Below are 15849 nucleotides of genomic sequence, written 5' to 3'. Positions count from 1 at the left end.
GCACAAAATGAAAATTGTTTTTGTAACTCAAACAAAAATAATAGGATAATTTTATGAGGATAGCCACCCTGCTACGCATGGATTCCGTGGGAATCCCCACATGCTCCCATAATGTGAGGTCTATGATCCATGTCGGTGGTGGGCGGAAGACCGAATCAAAAATCCGGCCATCTTTTTCGCGTTTGTTCAGTAAATAGTGTATGGAGGATTCAGCAAGCTCTCTCTCGCGAATTTCACAATCCCAACGAAAAACATCTCTTCTCTGGGGCAGCCAGGCAGCACCACTACCAAACAAAAACCTGTTCCCATCAATCGGTGGAACCAAAACATTGCCGACAGCTCAACAAAAAAAACAACAAACAACAACAAACAGCAACATCAAAATAAAACAGTTGAGTTGAGACACAAAATAAAACAAAAATACATTCTGCTGCCCGATAATGAATAATTTTTGCGTTTCGTTTTATTTAACAGAAAAGCGTCTTTTGTCGTCATGAGTTCGATCAGAAACTTTATGGCTATGTGTGCATGTTTAGAGAACTTGGAACACTTATCGCGATCGAGGTTTCAATAATTGTTTTGTTCCTCACCAAGAGCGAAAATCCAAGCAAAGTTGCACAAATAAAGCTGAGCAAACAAAACTTTTATCTTCAGCATGGGAAAAAGAACAACACAATCGCTGGTTCAACTAAGAATATGTAGAAGGAAAAGCAATCAACAAAAATATTAGAAATGCAGGATGTTATGACAGTTAGAAGATAAAACTGAACAAGTAACAATTTCTAAACATCGGCTAATTAACTGGTTTTGATAAGGAACTTACAACTTGTATGACTCAACTCATCTTCTTTCCAACCCAAGATTCAGAAAATGGCATTTTTGGCAGTTATTAGTGCAGTTTCATTACGATAATAATCATTTACACATTTTGAGTGAACGTTTTCAAGAAAATTACATCGTCCTTCCTTGGCAGTTGCCTTCACAGCCCTGCGCATAAACTAGATTGCATTTTCAAGCTCAATGAATTAACTGCATCAGGCAGTGATAAGTTCACTAGTCGATAGGCCGGTGGGTAATTAACCTGGTTTAGCTATTTTTTCACCTAGAACTGTAATCAATTTTTTTAAATTACCGGAAGAATATTGAACTAAAAACGGAAACTTCATAAAATAAAACTAAGTTCGATTCATTCATCAATTTCTGGTTGGTAAAAGTTGGGAAGTCTTCTATGAATTCAAAACAACCACCTTCAACGAAACAGAACCAGCATTGAAGTCGGACTTTGTCTTTGAACTTCAATCATGGTGAGAGCGAAATTGAAACACCCAAGCCAAGATATACTTAGGTTGGCCTTCCCAAATCGTCAATGTTAAACATCATCATTGGACTTTTTTTTTCGTGTCCACTCGTTTCGCTTCCATTCAGCTTCATTCCGTCGTCGGCATCAATGTGTGTCAATATATGGTGCGTGTTTTTTTTTCTCCATTTTCAGCACCAACAACGTATCATCAAGGGAAATATAGCCACTGGTAGTAGAGTGATACCGGCAGCAAATGCTGATCATATTTACGTCACAATCGCACAGCTCAGCATGAGACAGTCTGGTCAATACGATAGCATCAGGCTCTCTCCGCCTTAAATTTGCCATATATATTCGAAACCGGAAACGTAACCTTAGTGGCAGTGAGTCGGACAGTGTTGAAAACTATCTGTTACAAATCTCGGAACTAAGGGATGAATCTATCGAAAATGCTAAACTGCAATGCCATTTTCAGTTTGTCATCCTATCCATCATTTTAACAAAGTCAAGCGTTCAAATTTGGAATTCACTTCGAAAAATTTGAATGTAAAAATAGAAAAATAACAATTATGAGCTTAGTTTCAGAATTTCAAGATTAAATTAAAATGAGTCTTTTTTGATATTTTTTTTATTGGAACGGTTTCCGTCTTTTACCCATAGAATTGGATACTATTGAATCAAGTTGCGTGAAACTTGGCAGGTGGAGGCTTTTGAAGTCGAGGAAGTTTCCTATAATGGTTTGAGACCCCTCCCTTTCGCTGGAAGTGTGGGTATTTGGGTTTGAGACATGTTCCCTTGAAGACTTGATACCCGTCTCATCTTCCATGCATAACAATTCAAATTTGAAGCGGAGGATATTTGGGTACGAGAATTGCTTCTCCGATGTTTTGAGAGAGGTCCTCCCTATTTGTAGTGGGGAGAGTGGCTTCCTTACAATTTTTTTCATAACTCGGGAATAAGTCGAGCAAATGGAACCGAAATGGACATGGAAGGGGCTATGAATTCGGGGAGTTCTTCTATGATTATTCGAGACCCCTTCCTGCTTTCTGAAGGGTGACCGGAAGGGGAAAGATAGAAAAGAAAGATAGAACAATCGGTGCATGTGCATTAGACTGCCCTAAATTTGTATGGGAAATTTAAAACCTGTGAAATGTTATACGCTGCAGGCTAAAATTGATCCTGGGCCTAGTACAAGATCTCATGCCAAATTTGGGCCAGATCGGACCACGGGAAGGGGTCGCTCAACGAGCCTGAAGTTTGTATGGGATTTTGAGACATTTTGTTCGAGAGGAACATGAAAATCCAGCTTTTCGTCAATAACTTTTGTCTCCTTCGACCGATTTCTTTCAAAAACGGGTTTTCTTGAAGCCTAAATTATGACAAATATTTCATCAAAAGCTGGCATTTCAATTAAAGCTAAGATAAAAAAGTAATTTAGCTTCAAAAATTAGCTAACTTTTTTAAGGGTGACATTCATCACTGTTTTATTGAGGCGACTAAATGTCCGACCAGGAGGCCAGGACACTCAATGTGAAATGCATACCGTTTCGTCAAATAATGACCGATTTTAACCATTGTTGTTGCACTTGATTGCAACTTTTAATTTTTTTCTAATATTTGAGTTTGGATGATATTCACTTGATAGTTCGGAAAGAAATAAGGGCGGAAAAATGCTTGACAATAAAAAAAAATTGCATAACCACAGGGGCTTAGCAACATGACTGGACGATTTGTGATGCCAATAAAACAGTTTTTTATCAATAGCTTTGGTTCCCGCCAGCCGATTTCTTTCAAAAACATTTTTTCTAAAAGCTTAAAATATGAAAAATATTTCACCCGAAGACTGCATTTCGATAAGAATTAAGATAAAAAAAGTTATTAAGCTTCAAAAATGGGCTAAACCTTTTACGGTGGTATTCATTGCATATTATTACAGCGTCCAAACTTATTGATGAAAAACTGGGTTTTCATGTTTCTTCCGAGCAAAAAGTCTCAAAATCCCATACAAACTTCAGGCTCGTTGAGCGACCCCTTCCCGTGATCCGATCTGGCCCAAATTTGGCATGAGATCTAGTACTAGGCCTAGGATCAATTTTAGCCTGCAGTGTATAACTTTTTCAAAAGTCGGGTCATTTGGTGCAGTCTAATGTGCATACATAAATGTTAGAGAAAAGAAAGGGAGATTTTGCAGTTTCGCTTATAAATACAAATGGTGTTAAATTTCCATACAAACTTGTTGCTCGTTTAGTGATTCTATCAGGCGGGGTTTTATTTTTCAAATTTACAAAAATCGTCCAATAAATAGAACTTTATATCAAGTGAAAAAACGTTCATTTTGAAAGCGTTAGAGGGGAGGGGGGGATGCTGCACACAGTCCCTTCGGCAATTTTATGTCATTGAACTATTTAATTCACAGGTAATTGAAAAAAAATCAAAATTAGCGAAGAAACTATATATCTTTCCGTGCTAGAAAATTGTCATAAAAAATTATATTCGTATTTTGTTAAAAAAATATTGACGTTTAAGCTCATTAAGGAATCTCTGTCATTTTATAATTGAAAATTTTACACTTGTTGTTGGATGGCTGATAATTTAAAAAAAAAATTCAATAATAAATCTATTTTTCCTGAGCTTCTTCATTTCAGCGAAGGTTAACACAACCAAATTTAGCATTTTTTTTAAAAACCTGATATTGAAATAAGTATTTAATAATAATTGCTTTGAATTTAAAACGGTTTGAAAACTCTGGTGTTTTTATCCTGTTATATTCTTTTGATTAGTGATTCGGAATTAAAGTGATAATTTTATCAATTCTGAAATTCATTTATCATTGTGCAATGAGTTAGAAGAATTTTAATTCTTCATCTAAATTTAATTCCGTAATAGAATAATGAAATATTTGCTGTTGAACGTTTTGTCGTAGGGGAGGAGCGGGCTATATGCGCCTATTAAGCAGAACACTGATTTAATCAAATATCGCATCGAATATGTGTACAAAAACTATATACACGTGTGCAGGCATCTGTTTTCTATACATTGGAGTAATTTTTATGTTAAAATTTTCTTCTGTTTCCAAGAAAATGATTTTATTATAAGTGTTGTCTAAATTGCCGAACCTCAAACCGTGCGGGCTAAGTGCGCCTATTTATATTTTGAACAAAATTTCTGTTTTTTGGGCAATATTTCCGTATAATTTCATTGAAACTGCTAGAAAGTAATAGTTTTCGTACGACAAAGCTGAAGTTTTAAAGAAATCTATGTATATTATAATTTTATGGAATAAAACAAAAGCTAGGGTTGCCATACTATGAAGGCAGTTCATCCATGAGAAAAACTTTATCAAATCTGTTTTTAGATCATCAATTCTCTCTTAAGATGTTATTCAGAGCTTAGATTTGAAGGTTCAATGGTAAAAATCATTTATTTATTCTATTTAACCTATTATTTTAGGATGGAGGCATTTTACAAACATGATGGGGGCATACAAAAACACTCTATTATTCCACTATATAATCATTATTAAACCTCCATAAAAGCTGAAATACGTTTAATTTCTAAAGTTCATTTGAGTAAGATACAAAAACCATCCTAGTTTTTGTTTTAAGCTTCATTACGTATAATTTTTAAAAGTCGAAATATTACATCAAAATGTATCAAATCCTTGTATGATTTTTTAAATTTTTTTGAGTTTGTAAATTCATAAAATTCTTTCTTGCCTTATGTTCTAAGCGTATCACCTTCAAAATGCATTGGTCAGATAAGCTGTCTAATCAGCCATTTCTCCAAACAGCCGTAGGGTCATTTAACCCGATAGGCCCATTTAGGAAACCTTTCCCCTACTGTAAATTTTACAAAGATATTGAAAAAAGATTCCAGATGGCTGTGAGCAATTTTTACTTCTGAGAAAAAGTTACATAAGTTTTTTTTTGTTTTTTTCCAATTCTAAGAGATTCAAGAAATTTGACGATATTTCAAAGAAATTTGAAACCAGAATAATATTGACAATGTTATGCAAAGTTATTAAATAAACTAAATTAAACTGGAACAAATACCAATTTCTCCTTTGTTTACCACCCCCCCCCCCCCCCATTCGAAATTTTCCAAAAACCCGTAGGGGGGGATAAGTAAAGCTTTCAGTATTTTATGTAAATTTCGAAAAAAAACTTCAAATATCCGAAAGAATTCAATAACAAATAACAAATGTTGGAAGATGGGAGTTTTTCACCTTTTGTATTCTTGATTTTAATGAATTTTTCGATAAAAAAATACTTCATTTATAGGTCTTGTGCCATGGTATAGTATGCAATTTTCTTGCATACGAGCTTTCGTGTTATTTATTCCAATTTATTTGTTTTTCGCATTATTTTTTGTTATTATCGCTTCTTCACGATGTTCCAACTCCGAGAAACAAAAGAAGGATTTAAAATTTGTTCCGGCCTTGCTGAATATCAAAACTTTAATCCGCTTTTTTGTGATGTAAAAATTTGTTATTTTTTTTAAATTAAATTACATTAAATTCCTGGTTTTGGCACTTGTTTTAGTGCTATGGAATGTGAAAATTTTAAAACTGATCGATTTTGAGTAAATTTGATCATTGATAACTGATCAACCAATAAAACTAAATAAAAAACAATAACTTATTTTGGATTTATTTACTATCTTTTATTCCATCAAGGATTCAGGTTTTGCATACATATTACAGATTCAGAGAAATAAAGTTCTGAAAAAAAAAATGAATTATACAATTTTTAGAAATTGTAAATAGATAACATAACAACTATTTCTGACACCGTTGCAGACGATTTGCGAGTATTTGATATTAAAGATATCAAATCCTTTAACAATTTTGTTGAAGACTGGAACACGATTGGACTTTTTGCTTAAAAAATATCGAAGGTTCAATTTGGGTTAAAATTTCTTAGAACAAAAAAAAAACATCTTTGCTAAAAAAAACTTCTATTTTCGGAAAAGTTGATCATTAAATTCAATCCTTTATTTCAGAAATCTCTTTATCTTATACAGTTTTGCCAAAAAAGTGTACAAATTGATTGAATGAATTTTTACCCATTTTCCAAAGTTATTTCGAAAACAAAAGCTGCTAGAAAAAAAAAACCAATTGCATATTTGGAATCAGCGCCCTCTATATAGTCTTAATCAGTTCTTAACTTCTTTCCATCTCGGAAAAATGTAAATTTTGTTACCTTGTGTTATCTAAAAATTAAAGAATTGCAGGGTTATGAAAATAGATTCAAAATCATTTTTTGTTAGGTTTATATTTTCTTCCGGGAAAATGTGCTTTTTTTAATTTTAATTTTTGGCTTTTTACGGTCTTGGATCTCAATCAAACAACTTATTATTTGAAATACCCGACGTTTCGACCATTTTGTGTGATCTTTCTCAAGGTAACTGGAAATTTATTTGAGTATAATAAATTTTGAGCATTGATAGTGGACTATACTAAAATGTATAAACTCAATTATCTCTTTGCTGTTATTGTCAAAATTGTTTTTTCCCAACGACTTAAAAAACGATATTGACAATAACAGCAGACAGATAAGTGAGTTTATTACACATTTCAGTATAGTCCACTAACAATGCTCAAAATTAATTATACTCAAACAAACTTCCACTTCCTTTGAAAAAGACCACAAAAAATGGTCGAAACGTCGGTTATTTCAAATAATTAGTTGTTTGATTGAGATCCAAGACCGTAAGAAGCCAAAAATAAAAATTTAAAATCAGTTTTTGTGTTTATGTTGGTTTAACAGTTAATCAGCAATCAATAACTGATTTCAGTTAAAAATGGTAAATATTAAAATTTTCCTGAGCCATAGTATCAGAACAAGAGAAGAAAGAAAAATCTGACGAAGTAAAATTCGATTTCATGATGCCAAAAACATTCAAAATCAGTTCTTAAAATCTATGCACCAAAAAATTACAATTCTCTCGAATGCTATTCTTCAATGCAGTCTTATCCAATTCTTATTAAAAAGTTATTTTTGTTTGTCAAATCTAAAGCTGGATTATCAATAACTTTTTACAAAACCATCTAAAGCGGTTTTGGGAGAAACGTCAACAAATTGACAAATATGTTCAATATTTACAACTGAAAAAGTCATTAAGTTATTAAGTCCATGTAATAATGCCATTTAAAAAAATGTACAATGGTTTCCTTAACGATCAAGTTTTTCATAGAACCAAAACTGTATGTTATCATTAAACTATGTGAATTTTTCAGCGAAAAAATAGGGATTTTTAACGTTTAACATAACATAATGGTTAAATCAATATTAAAAGAAAAGTCAAAAAATTAGACTGCCAGTAGAAATCCTAGTTTTCTAAAGCGTATATTGGAAAAATGATTACGCTTATAGAAATTCTTCTTCTATTTTCAAAATTTTCCACTCCATGGGAAAGGAATACCTACCGACTGGGATTTTTTTAGGAGCTCGTGCATTTTTGTGTATTTAACAATTCTTCCCGCTTGATGGACTCTTTAAAGTTGACCAAAAGATAAGAAATTAGCTTAGGGCCTTTTAGCAGGCCCGAGAACGATTTCAGCCCCCAAAGTTTTGATTGCGGATTATAACCCTGTTTTTGGACCACTATAATACTCAATTATATGCTAATTTGAAACACCTGTTGATCCTCATGATTACCCATGTCTTACAAATAAAAATTAATATCAATTTTAGACTACACAATACTTGATATACTTCGGAATCAGTCGGTTTGGCTTTAGAAGCACAGATTTTTAAGGCTGCTGATTGTTTCGATTTGGCCTTCCGGTGGAAAAAGACGGAATTGGTTAGGAAGAGCAGATTTATAAGGCTGCTGCTGATTGTTTTGATTTGGCTTTCAGGTGGAAAAGGACTGATTGGCTTTAGAAGCGCAGATTTTTAAGTCTGCCCCTGATGATTGTTTTGACTTGGCCTTCCGTTAGAAAAATACGGATTGGCTTTAGAAGCGCAGGCTGTTGCTGCTGATTATTTCGATTTGGCCTTTCGGGGGAAAAAGACGGATTGGCTTTAGAAGCACATATTTTTCAAGCTGCTGCTGTTGATTGTTTCGGTTTGGCCTTGCGGTGGAAAAAGACGGATTGGTTTTAGATGCGCAGATTTGAAGGATGCTGCTGTGGATTGTTTCGATTTGGCCTTTTTTTTGGCCTTTCGCTGGAAAAAGACGGATTGGCTTTAGAAGCGCAGATTTTTAAGGCGGCCCCTGCTGATTGTTTCGATTTGGCCTTCCGGTTGAAAAAGACGGATTGGCCTTAGAAGCGCAGATTTTTAAGTCTGCCCCTGATGATAGTTTTCACTTGGCCTTCCGTTGGAAAAAGACGGATTTTCTTAAAAAGCGCAGATTTTTAAGGCTGCTGCTGCTGATTATTTCGATTTGGCTTTCCGGTACAAAAAGGCGGATTGGCTTTAAAAGCGCAGATTTTTATGGCTACTTCTGATTGTTTCAATTTGGCCTTTCGGTGGAAAAAGACGGATTGGCTTAAGAAGCGCAGATTTGAAGGCTGCTGCTGCTGGTTGTTTCGATTTGGCCTTCCGTTGGAAAAAAACGGAATCGCTTTAAAAGCGCAGATTTTTAATGCTGCTGCTGCTGATTGTTCCGATCTTTCCTTCCGATGGAATAAGACGGATTGGCCTTAGAACCGCAGATATTTAAGGCTGCTGCTGCTGATTGTTTCGATTTGGCCTTCCGGTGGAAAATACGGATTGGCTTTAGAAGCGCAGATTTTTAAGACGGCCCCTGCTGATTGTTTTGGTTTGGCCATCCGGTGAGAAAAGACGGATTGGCTTAGGAAGCGCAGATTTCGAAGAGATGAAATAAAGGATACGCAGAAAACAGATAAAATTTTATAGATTTGAAAAGCCTGTGTTAAGAATGAATTGTATAAATTGGAAAAATAAATAACAGGTTTAGCTTGGAATGGAATGTACAGTAAAGATGATGGATGATTGGTTAACAAAATCTTAAAAAACAACAAAAGTCGTTAGGTAAAAAGTTTCAATTGAAAATAGAAGTGAGAAGGAATGTAGAGATGAGATGAAGGATACGCAAGGGATAAAGCAAATTAAAAAAAATGGTTGTATACGGCATCACTGAAGATATATAAAATAAATTGAATTTATATCAAAACATTTGTTATTTTGAAAACACTAGACAATACAAACAAAACAAAGTCAGTCATTGATTTATTCTTGTGAGTGTCTAAGTGAATTTTTGAATTGAGATTCGTAAAACCACGACAGAGTGGTGCATCCGACTACCGAAAACTTTGGATTACCGAGAGTGTCTGAATCTAGCTTTTTTTTTTTTTTTTTTTTTTTTTTTTTTTTTTTTTTTTTTTTTTTTTTAATTATATCCAATTCATCATTACATTTATATTACATTAATACATTAAATTAGGTGTTCAGTTCAATAATGAACTTTCAGAGCCCTATAGTTTAATAATCACTAAAATTTATTTATTCGACTTAAATTTGCTGAGCACAATCAAGCATTTTTATAAAGGAGAACATCCTGTAGTGAAAAAAAAAATATTTTAAACTAAAAACTAAAGCTATCCTAAAATTAAACTAATTGTAGAGAGAGCGAATCTCTGCGATGGAAGACTGCATCGATTTGAAGTTGGAGATGATTTTGTTGGCCATCTCTTCGATAGATTCAATGCCTGCAATCCGATGAAGATCTTCGGTGCTGTGCCAAGGTGGAAGCCGCAAAATCATTTTCAGAACCTTGTTCTGAATCCTCTGGATGGCTTTCTTCCTCGTCGCGCAGCAGCTAGACCAAATCGGAACTGCATACATTATCGCTGGTCGAAACACTTGTTTGTAGATAAGTAACTTATTACGCAGACACAACTTGGATTTCCTGTTGATGAGAGAATAAAGAGATTTAGTGTATTTAATACATTTAGATTGAATATCTTCAATGTGATTCTTAAAAGAAAGATTCCGATCAAGTGTGAGTCCCAAGTACTTCACGTGATCAGACCATTCTAAAGAAACCCCATTAAAAGTTATGGAATGATTTTCATTAGGTTTTAAAAAATTTGCTCTTGGCTTATGGGGAAATAAAATAAGTTGAGTTTTGGAAGCGTTAGGAGAAATTTTCCACATTTTCAAGTAATTCAAAAAGGAATTTAAATTTTGTTGCAATCTACTGCGTACCACCCGTAAATTTCGACCTTTGGCTGAAAGCAAAGTATCGTCAGCAAATAATCTTCTACCTTTTCCTTCTGGGACATCAGGAAGATCAGAAGTAAAAATATTGTATAAAATAGGCCCAAGTATACTACCCTGAGGGACACCAGCTCTAATGGGTATCCTTTCAGAGCATGAATTTTGATAGCTTACTTGCGAAGTTCGGCTAGTCAAATAATTTTGAATAATTTTGGTGAGATATACAGGAAAATCAAATCGAGCTAATTTAGCTACTAAACCTTTGTGCCAAACACTGTCAAAAGCTTTTTCAATATCAAGAAGAGCAACACCAGTTGAATAACCCTCAGATTTGCTAGCGTTAATCATATTAGTTACACTCAAAAGTTGATGTGTAGTAGAATGTCCATGACGAAAACCAAATTGTTCATCAGGGAAAATAGAATTCTGATTAATGTGAATCATCATTCTATTCAAAATAACTCTCTCAAATAGTTTACTTAAAGAAGGAAGCAAACTAATTGGTCGATAACTTGAAGGCTCTGAAGCACTTTTTCCAGGTTTCAAAATTGGAGTTACTTTGGCATTTTTCCATTTATTGGGAAAATAAGCCAAGTGAAAACATTTATTCAAGATTTTAACTAAAAAATTTAAAGTGCTTTCAGGCAACTTTTTAATAAGAATATAGAAAATCCCATCTTCCCCCGGGGCTTTCATATTTTTAAATTTTTTGAAAATCAATTTAAGTTCATCAATATTTGTCTCACAAGAACTTTCAAACACAATTTGCTTAGAAAGAATATCATCAAATTCTAGGGAAATTTGAGCATCAATTGGACTTACAACGTTTAAATTAAAATCATGAGCAGACTCAAATTATTGGGCTAATTTTTTAGCTTTTTCTGAATTAGTTAAAAGAAGTTCATCCCCATCTTTCAAAGTAGGAATTGGCTTCTGGGGCTTTTTTAGAATTTTAGTTAATTTCCAAAATGGCTTTGAGTAGGGTTTTATGTCCTCTACTGCTTTAGCAAAATTTTCATTACGAATGAAATTTAAACGACGTTTGATCTCTTTTTGAAGGTCGCAATAAATTAATTTCAAATAAGGATCCCTAGTTCGTTGAAATTGGCGTCGACGAATGTTTTTCAGTCGTATCAAAAACTGAAGATCATCATCAATTAAAGGTTGATTAAATTTATGTTTAACTTTAGGTATTGAAGCGGCTCTAGCATTGACTATTGAAGTTGTCAAATTTTCTACAGCCAAATCAATATCTTCTATTGAATTCAATGGAACGTTTACATCTAAATTACGTTCAATAAAATTCATATATCGCTCCCAGTTAGCCTTTTGAAAATTAAAAGTTGATTTTAAAGGGTTTTCAATGGGACTTTGGGATAAAGAAAATGTTACTGGAAGGTGGTCTGAATCGAGGTCCGCATGAGTAACTAATTGACTACAATGCTCGCCTAAATCCGTTAGAACCAAATCAATTGTGGAGGGATTTCTAATTGAAGAAAATCAAGTATGCCCATTAGGATATTCAACAGTATAATAACCTGCAGAGCAGTCATTAAACACAATATTCCCATTTGAATTTGATGAAATATTATTCCAAGATCAGTGTTTTGCATTAAAGTCACCAATAATAAAAAATTTAGATTTATTTCTGGTGAGTTTTTGTAAATCTCCCTTCAAAAAATTTTTCTGTTCACCGCTACATTGAAAAGGCAAATATGCGGCAACAATTATAATTTTCCCCATAGAAGTTTCTAATTCAATTCCAATTGTTTCTAAGACTTTTGTATTGAAAGAAGGAAGAAGTCTAAATTTGAGACGACTATTGATTACAATAGCTACACCCCCACCTTGTCGATCAAGTCGATCATTTCGTAAAATTTTAAAGAAAGCATTGCTTTTCAAGTTATTGTCTGGCTTTAAAAAAAGATTCAGTGATGGCAGCAATATGTATGTTTTGAGTTTTCAAAAATAAAAAGAACTCGTCTTGGTTAGCTAGCAAAGATCTAGCGTTCCAATTCATAATATTTAAACATCTATTTGGATCCATGAGGGAATCGTAAAGTCATAATAATTTTGTTAGCATAATTAAAAGAAGTTTGGAAAGCTTCAAACATTGAATTTGCTTTCAACATAAGTTGCATCATTTCCATTAAATTTTGATGCAAAAATTTTAATTTTTCCTCAGTAATCTCACCCAAATCAACAAAATTGTTAGAATCAGAAGAGGAAGGAGAAGAAAAAGTATTTGAATTTCGGGGATTTTCCCAAGCCTTCGCATGAACGTTGAGACTTGGTTTTTTCCCATTTTTATTAGTTAAACCTGAAGAGGGCAACCCATTTTCAACCACCTCTGAGAACGATAAACAACGAGTCTGTGGCGCAGAATCAGCCCAGGTTACATTAAAATCACTTCGGGTATTACCCAGCCGTGATTCCAATGTAGGCCGAGGCTGACTGCGAACAGGCAGGTTGTTTGCCGGTCTGACGTGTTTAGACGAAAAAGAGGAAGGAGGAGAAGAAACTTTTCTGGAAACTTTGGGGTTTTTTCCTAAAAGCAACAATTTTTGCCCTAACGGGACAATCTAGAGAATTCGAGGAATGATTACCTGCGCAATTCGCACACTTAAAAAATTCTGTTTTTGGCTTATCACCACCAAAAAGGCATTTAGATTTTTCATGATCGAATGAGCCGCAAAACATGCATCTGGCATTCATTCTACAATTTTTAGTGCCATGACAAAAAGCTTGACAACGACGACATTGCGTAATATTTTGTAAAAAATTGGTATGGGATTTACGAAAAGGTTCAAATTTTACTCGACAATGAAACATAAGACGAGCCTTTTCCAAAATTTTCAAATTATTAACCTGATCCTTTTTAAAATGGATCAAATAAAGTTCAGGAGCAAAACCAACACTACTGGTATTATTCGTGTTGGTTCTTTTCCTCATTTGAATTACTTGAATCGGAGAAAAACCTAACAAAGAATTTAATTCATTTGTGATCTCATCCGGTGTCTGATCGCCGGTGAGACCACGAAGTACAACTTTAAAAGGACGATCACCTCTAGTGTCGTACGTAAAAAATTGGTGTTTTTTATTATTCAAATAATTTAAAATTTTTTGAAAATCATTAAAAGATTCCGCCAATATACGAGCAGTTCCCCTTCGACCGATCTGAAAAGAAATCTTCACATCCTTGACGGAAGTGACGATTTCTTTTCGAAAGGCATTGAAGTCAGGAATCGTGACCGTTATTGGTGGAATCTTTTCGTTTTTAAGAGTATAAGAAGAAGAAGAAGGTTTCTTAGTACTCTTATCAGAATTAAATATGAATATTTCCTCATCACCGATGTTATGAAGGACATCGAATGAATTGGAAATTTCAACTTTTTTGGCAGATGGCCCTGGATTAGGTTCAGCAATCCGTTTTCTTCCGGCCCTTGACCCGGCCGATGACTTCCCCATGCTGGAAAGAAAAGAGAAAATATGAATAAAAGAAAATGAAAATAATTTTAGCACTGAAAAGTGCTGATTGAAATACAGGTAAAGAAAAAATAAATAATGTAAAATGTTCCTGCAGGTACACAGCAACGATACGATGCTCCGGCGTACGTGTTGACGGCTCAACGGTACAGATGGAAGTGAGGGTCTGAATATAGCTAATGAATCTAGGCAGGTAATGACAATATTTTCCTGAACTTCGATTAATTTAATTTTTTCTGTGTGTTTCAAATTTCTTTATTTTGAACAGTTGAGTCAATGAGAAATTAGATAATCAAAATAATCTGCATAATAAAAAAAGTATAGCGTTTCTTCTCAATAGTCAATTAAGACAATTTTTGATAATTTGAAAAATCATTTTCATAGACTTTCGAGTCCTACAAAAATTTCTTTCTGAGTCTTTAAATGTACAAAAATGACACCTTTTTTGGAAATTAAATGAAATAAATTTCAGTATCCATATTTCAAAAATCTTTAGAAATTTTGTGACATGTCAAATTTGGTTTAATACACTGTAAGTAACACCAATTACGTAGCTGAGGAATCAACTCATCCCAGGGATCAAATATCTTTTTTCTTCCTCAATTGATTATCTAAATTCGTATTAATACACTCTTTAAAACTCATACAAGTCTGTAAGTCTTTTGACTGTTAACTTATTTCTACCACAAGATATCAATAAAAAAAATCTTACCAAGATGATCGACGACACAGCTGTAGACGATGGCCAGATGACTCATGAATCTTTAAGCAGACAGAATCTGAGGCTGCAGAGAAGCACGACGACTTTCAGCACACACGCGCCGGACTCAAACGGATATTTTTCTTTGTTCACTTCCTAACCCCGATCTGCACCAAAACACACTCTACAGGGCTCAACTAACGACCGAACAACCGAACGCGTCCGAGCTACCTAATCATGCACAATCGATTGTGTCCTTACGGTTCGATACGAAAGTACCTACCTAGGTGGCTATATTCAACCATTCACGGTAACGTCAAAGGTAAAACGCTCACACGTAACGTAACGATTCGACGACCCATATATTCCTGTCGCTATAATGTTTGTACCCCTTAGTGGGTTTCCTGGTTTCGATTTTCTCTGTTAACGCAACAGATTAGCTAACACCACACAAAGCGGTCACCAATCACTAGTCAAGGATGTTTCCTCTCCTTACACAAAACCCCTCGTTCTAATCCAGCTTAATGGGTCACCACACTAGGACAGTACGAATACATCACACGGAAATGTTAATGGATCAGCAACATCACCTATCTTTCCGAAAAAAACAAACCTCTGAAGAACTCTTACGAAAAAAAATCGAAGAACCGTTTAAAAAAACAGGACCGAAAGAGATTCAGCTATCGTAATAATAAATGGGAAAATAAAAACGCGTCGCGTATTGTAGGACTTGGAACGGATTGTGGAACAGCTGATTCTGTTCCGGTTGCTCGGTGCAAGTGTACTGAACAGTCATCAACGACGTCGTCATGGTTTTCCAAACCCCCCGACCGAATCGTGTGGCTGGCTAGCTTGTTTGTTGGTTCAGATCGGCTCGTGGGTGGGTGGATGGGTGGTGCAAGAGAGATAGACAGAGAGAGGGTTGATTGCTCACATCATATCGTGTGCTGCTGCTGCTAGCTGGGGTAAGAAAGCAGCTCAACCAACAGTAGGTTAGCGGCTCGTGTTGATGACCCCTCTTCTTTGCAGAAAACAGGGAAAAGTACCCAGCAGCAGCACAGAGAGAGATTCATCGGAGTCATCGTCATCATCATCATCATCATCATCATCGCGATGGAGAAGAGCGGATCACACTCGAGGATTGTTTTTATGGTTTTGCTTGCGAGCAGCAC

At 34.7% G+C, this 15849-nt stretch overlaps 1 protein-coding gene across 1 annotated transcript in view; it reads right to left on the bottom strand.

The window, feature by feature from the left end:
- The window catches only part of LOC129750893 (ATP-binding cassette sub-family G member 1-like), a 141579-nt gene extending 126166 nt beyond the window's left edge, over positions 1-15413 (bottom strand). Inside the window, exon 1 of the mRNA XM_055746043.1 lies at positions 14690-15413. The gene's annotated coding sequence lies outside the window, so the exon portion shown is untranslated. The remainder of the gene's footprint in view (positions 1-14689) is intronic.
- Positions 15414-15849: the final 436 nt, after the last annotated feature.

The sequence above is a fragment of the Uranotaenia lowii genome, chromosome 3, assembly GCF_029784155.1.
Source record: "Uranotaenia lowii strain MFRU-FL chromosome 3, ASM2978415v1, whole genome shotgun sequence".
Lineage (NCBI taxonomy): Eukaryota > Metazoa > Arthropoda > Insecta > Diptera > Culicidae > Uranotaenia > Uranotaenia lowii.
The sequence above is the reverse complement of the archived record's forward strand: the minus strand, read 5'-3'. Positions and strand labels throughout refer to the sequence as shown.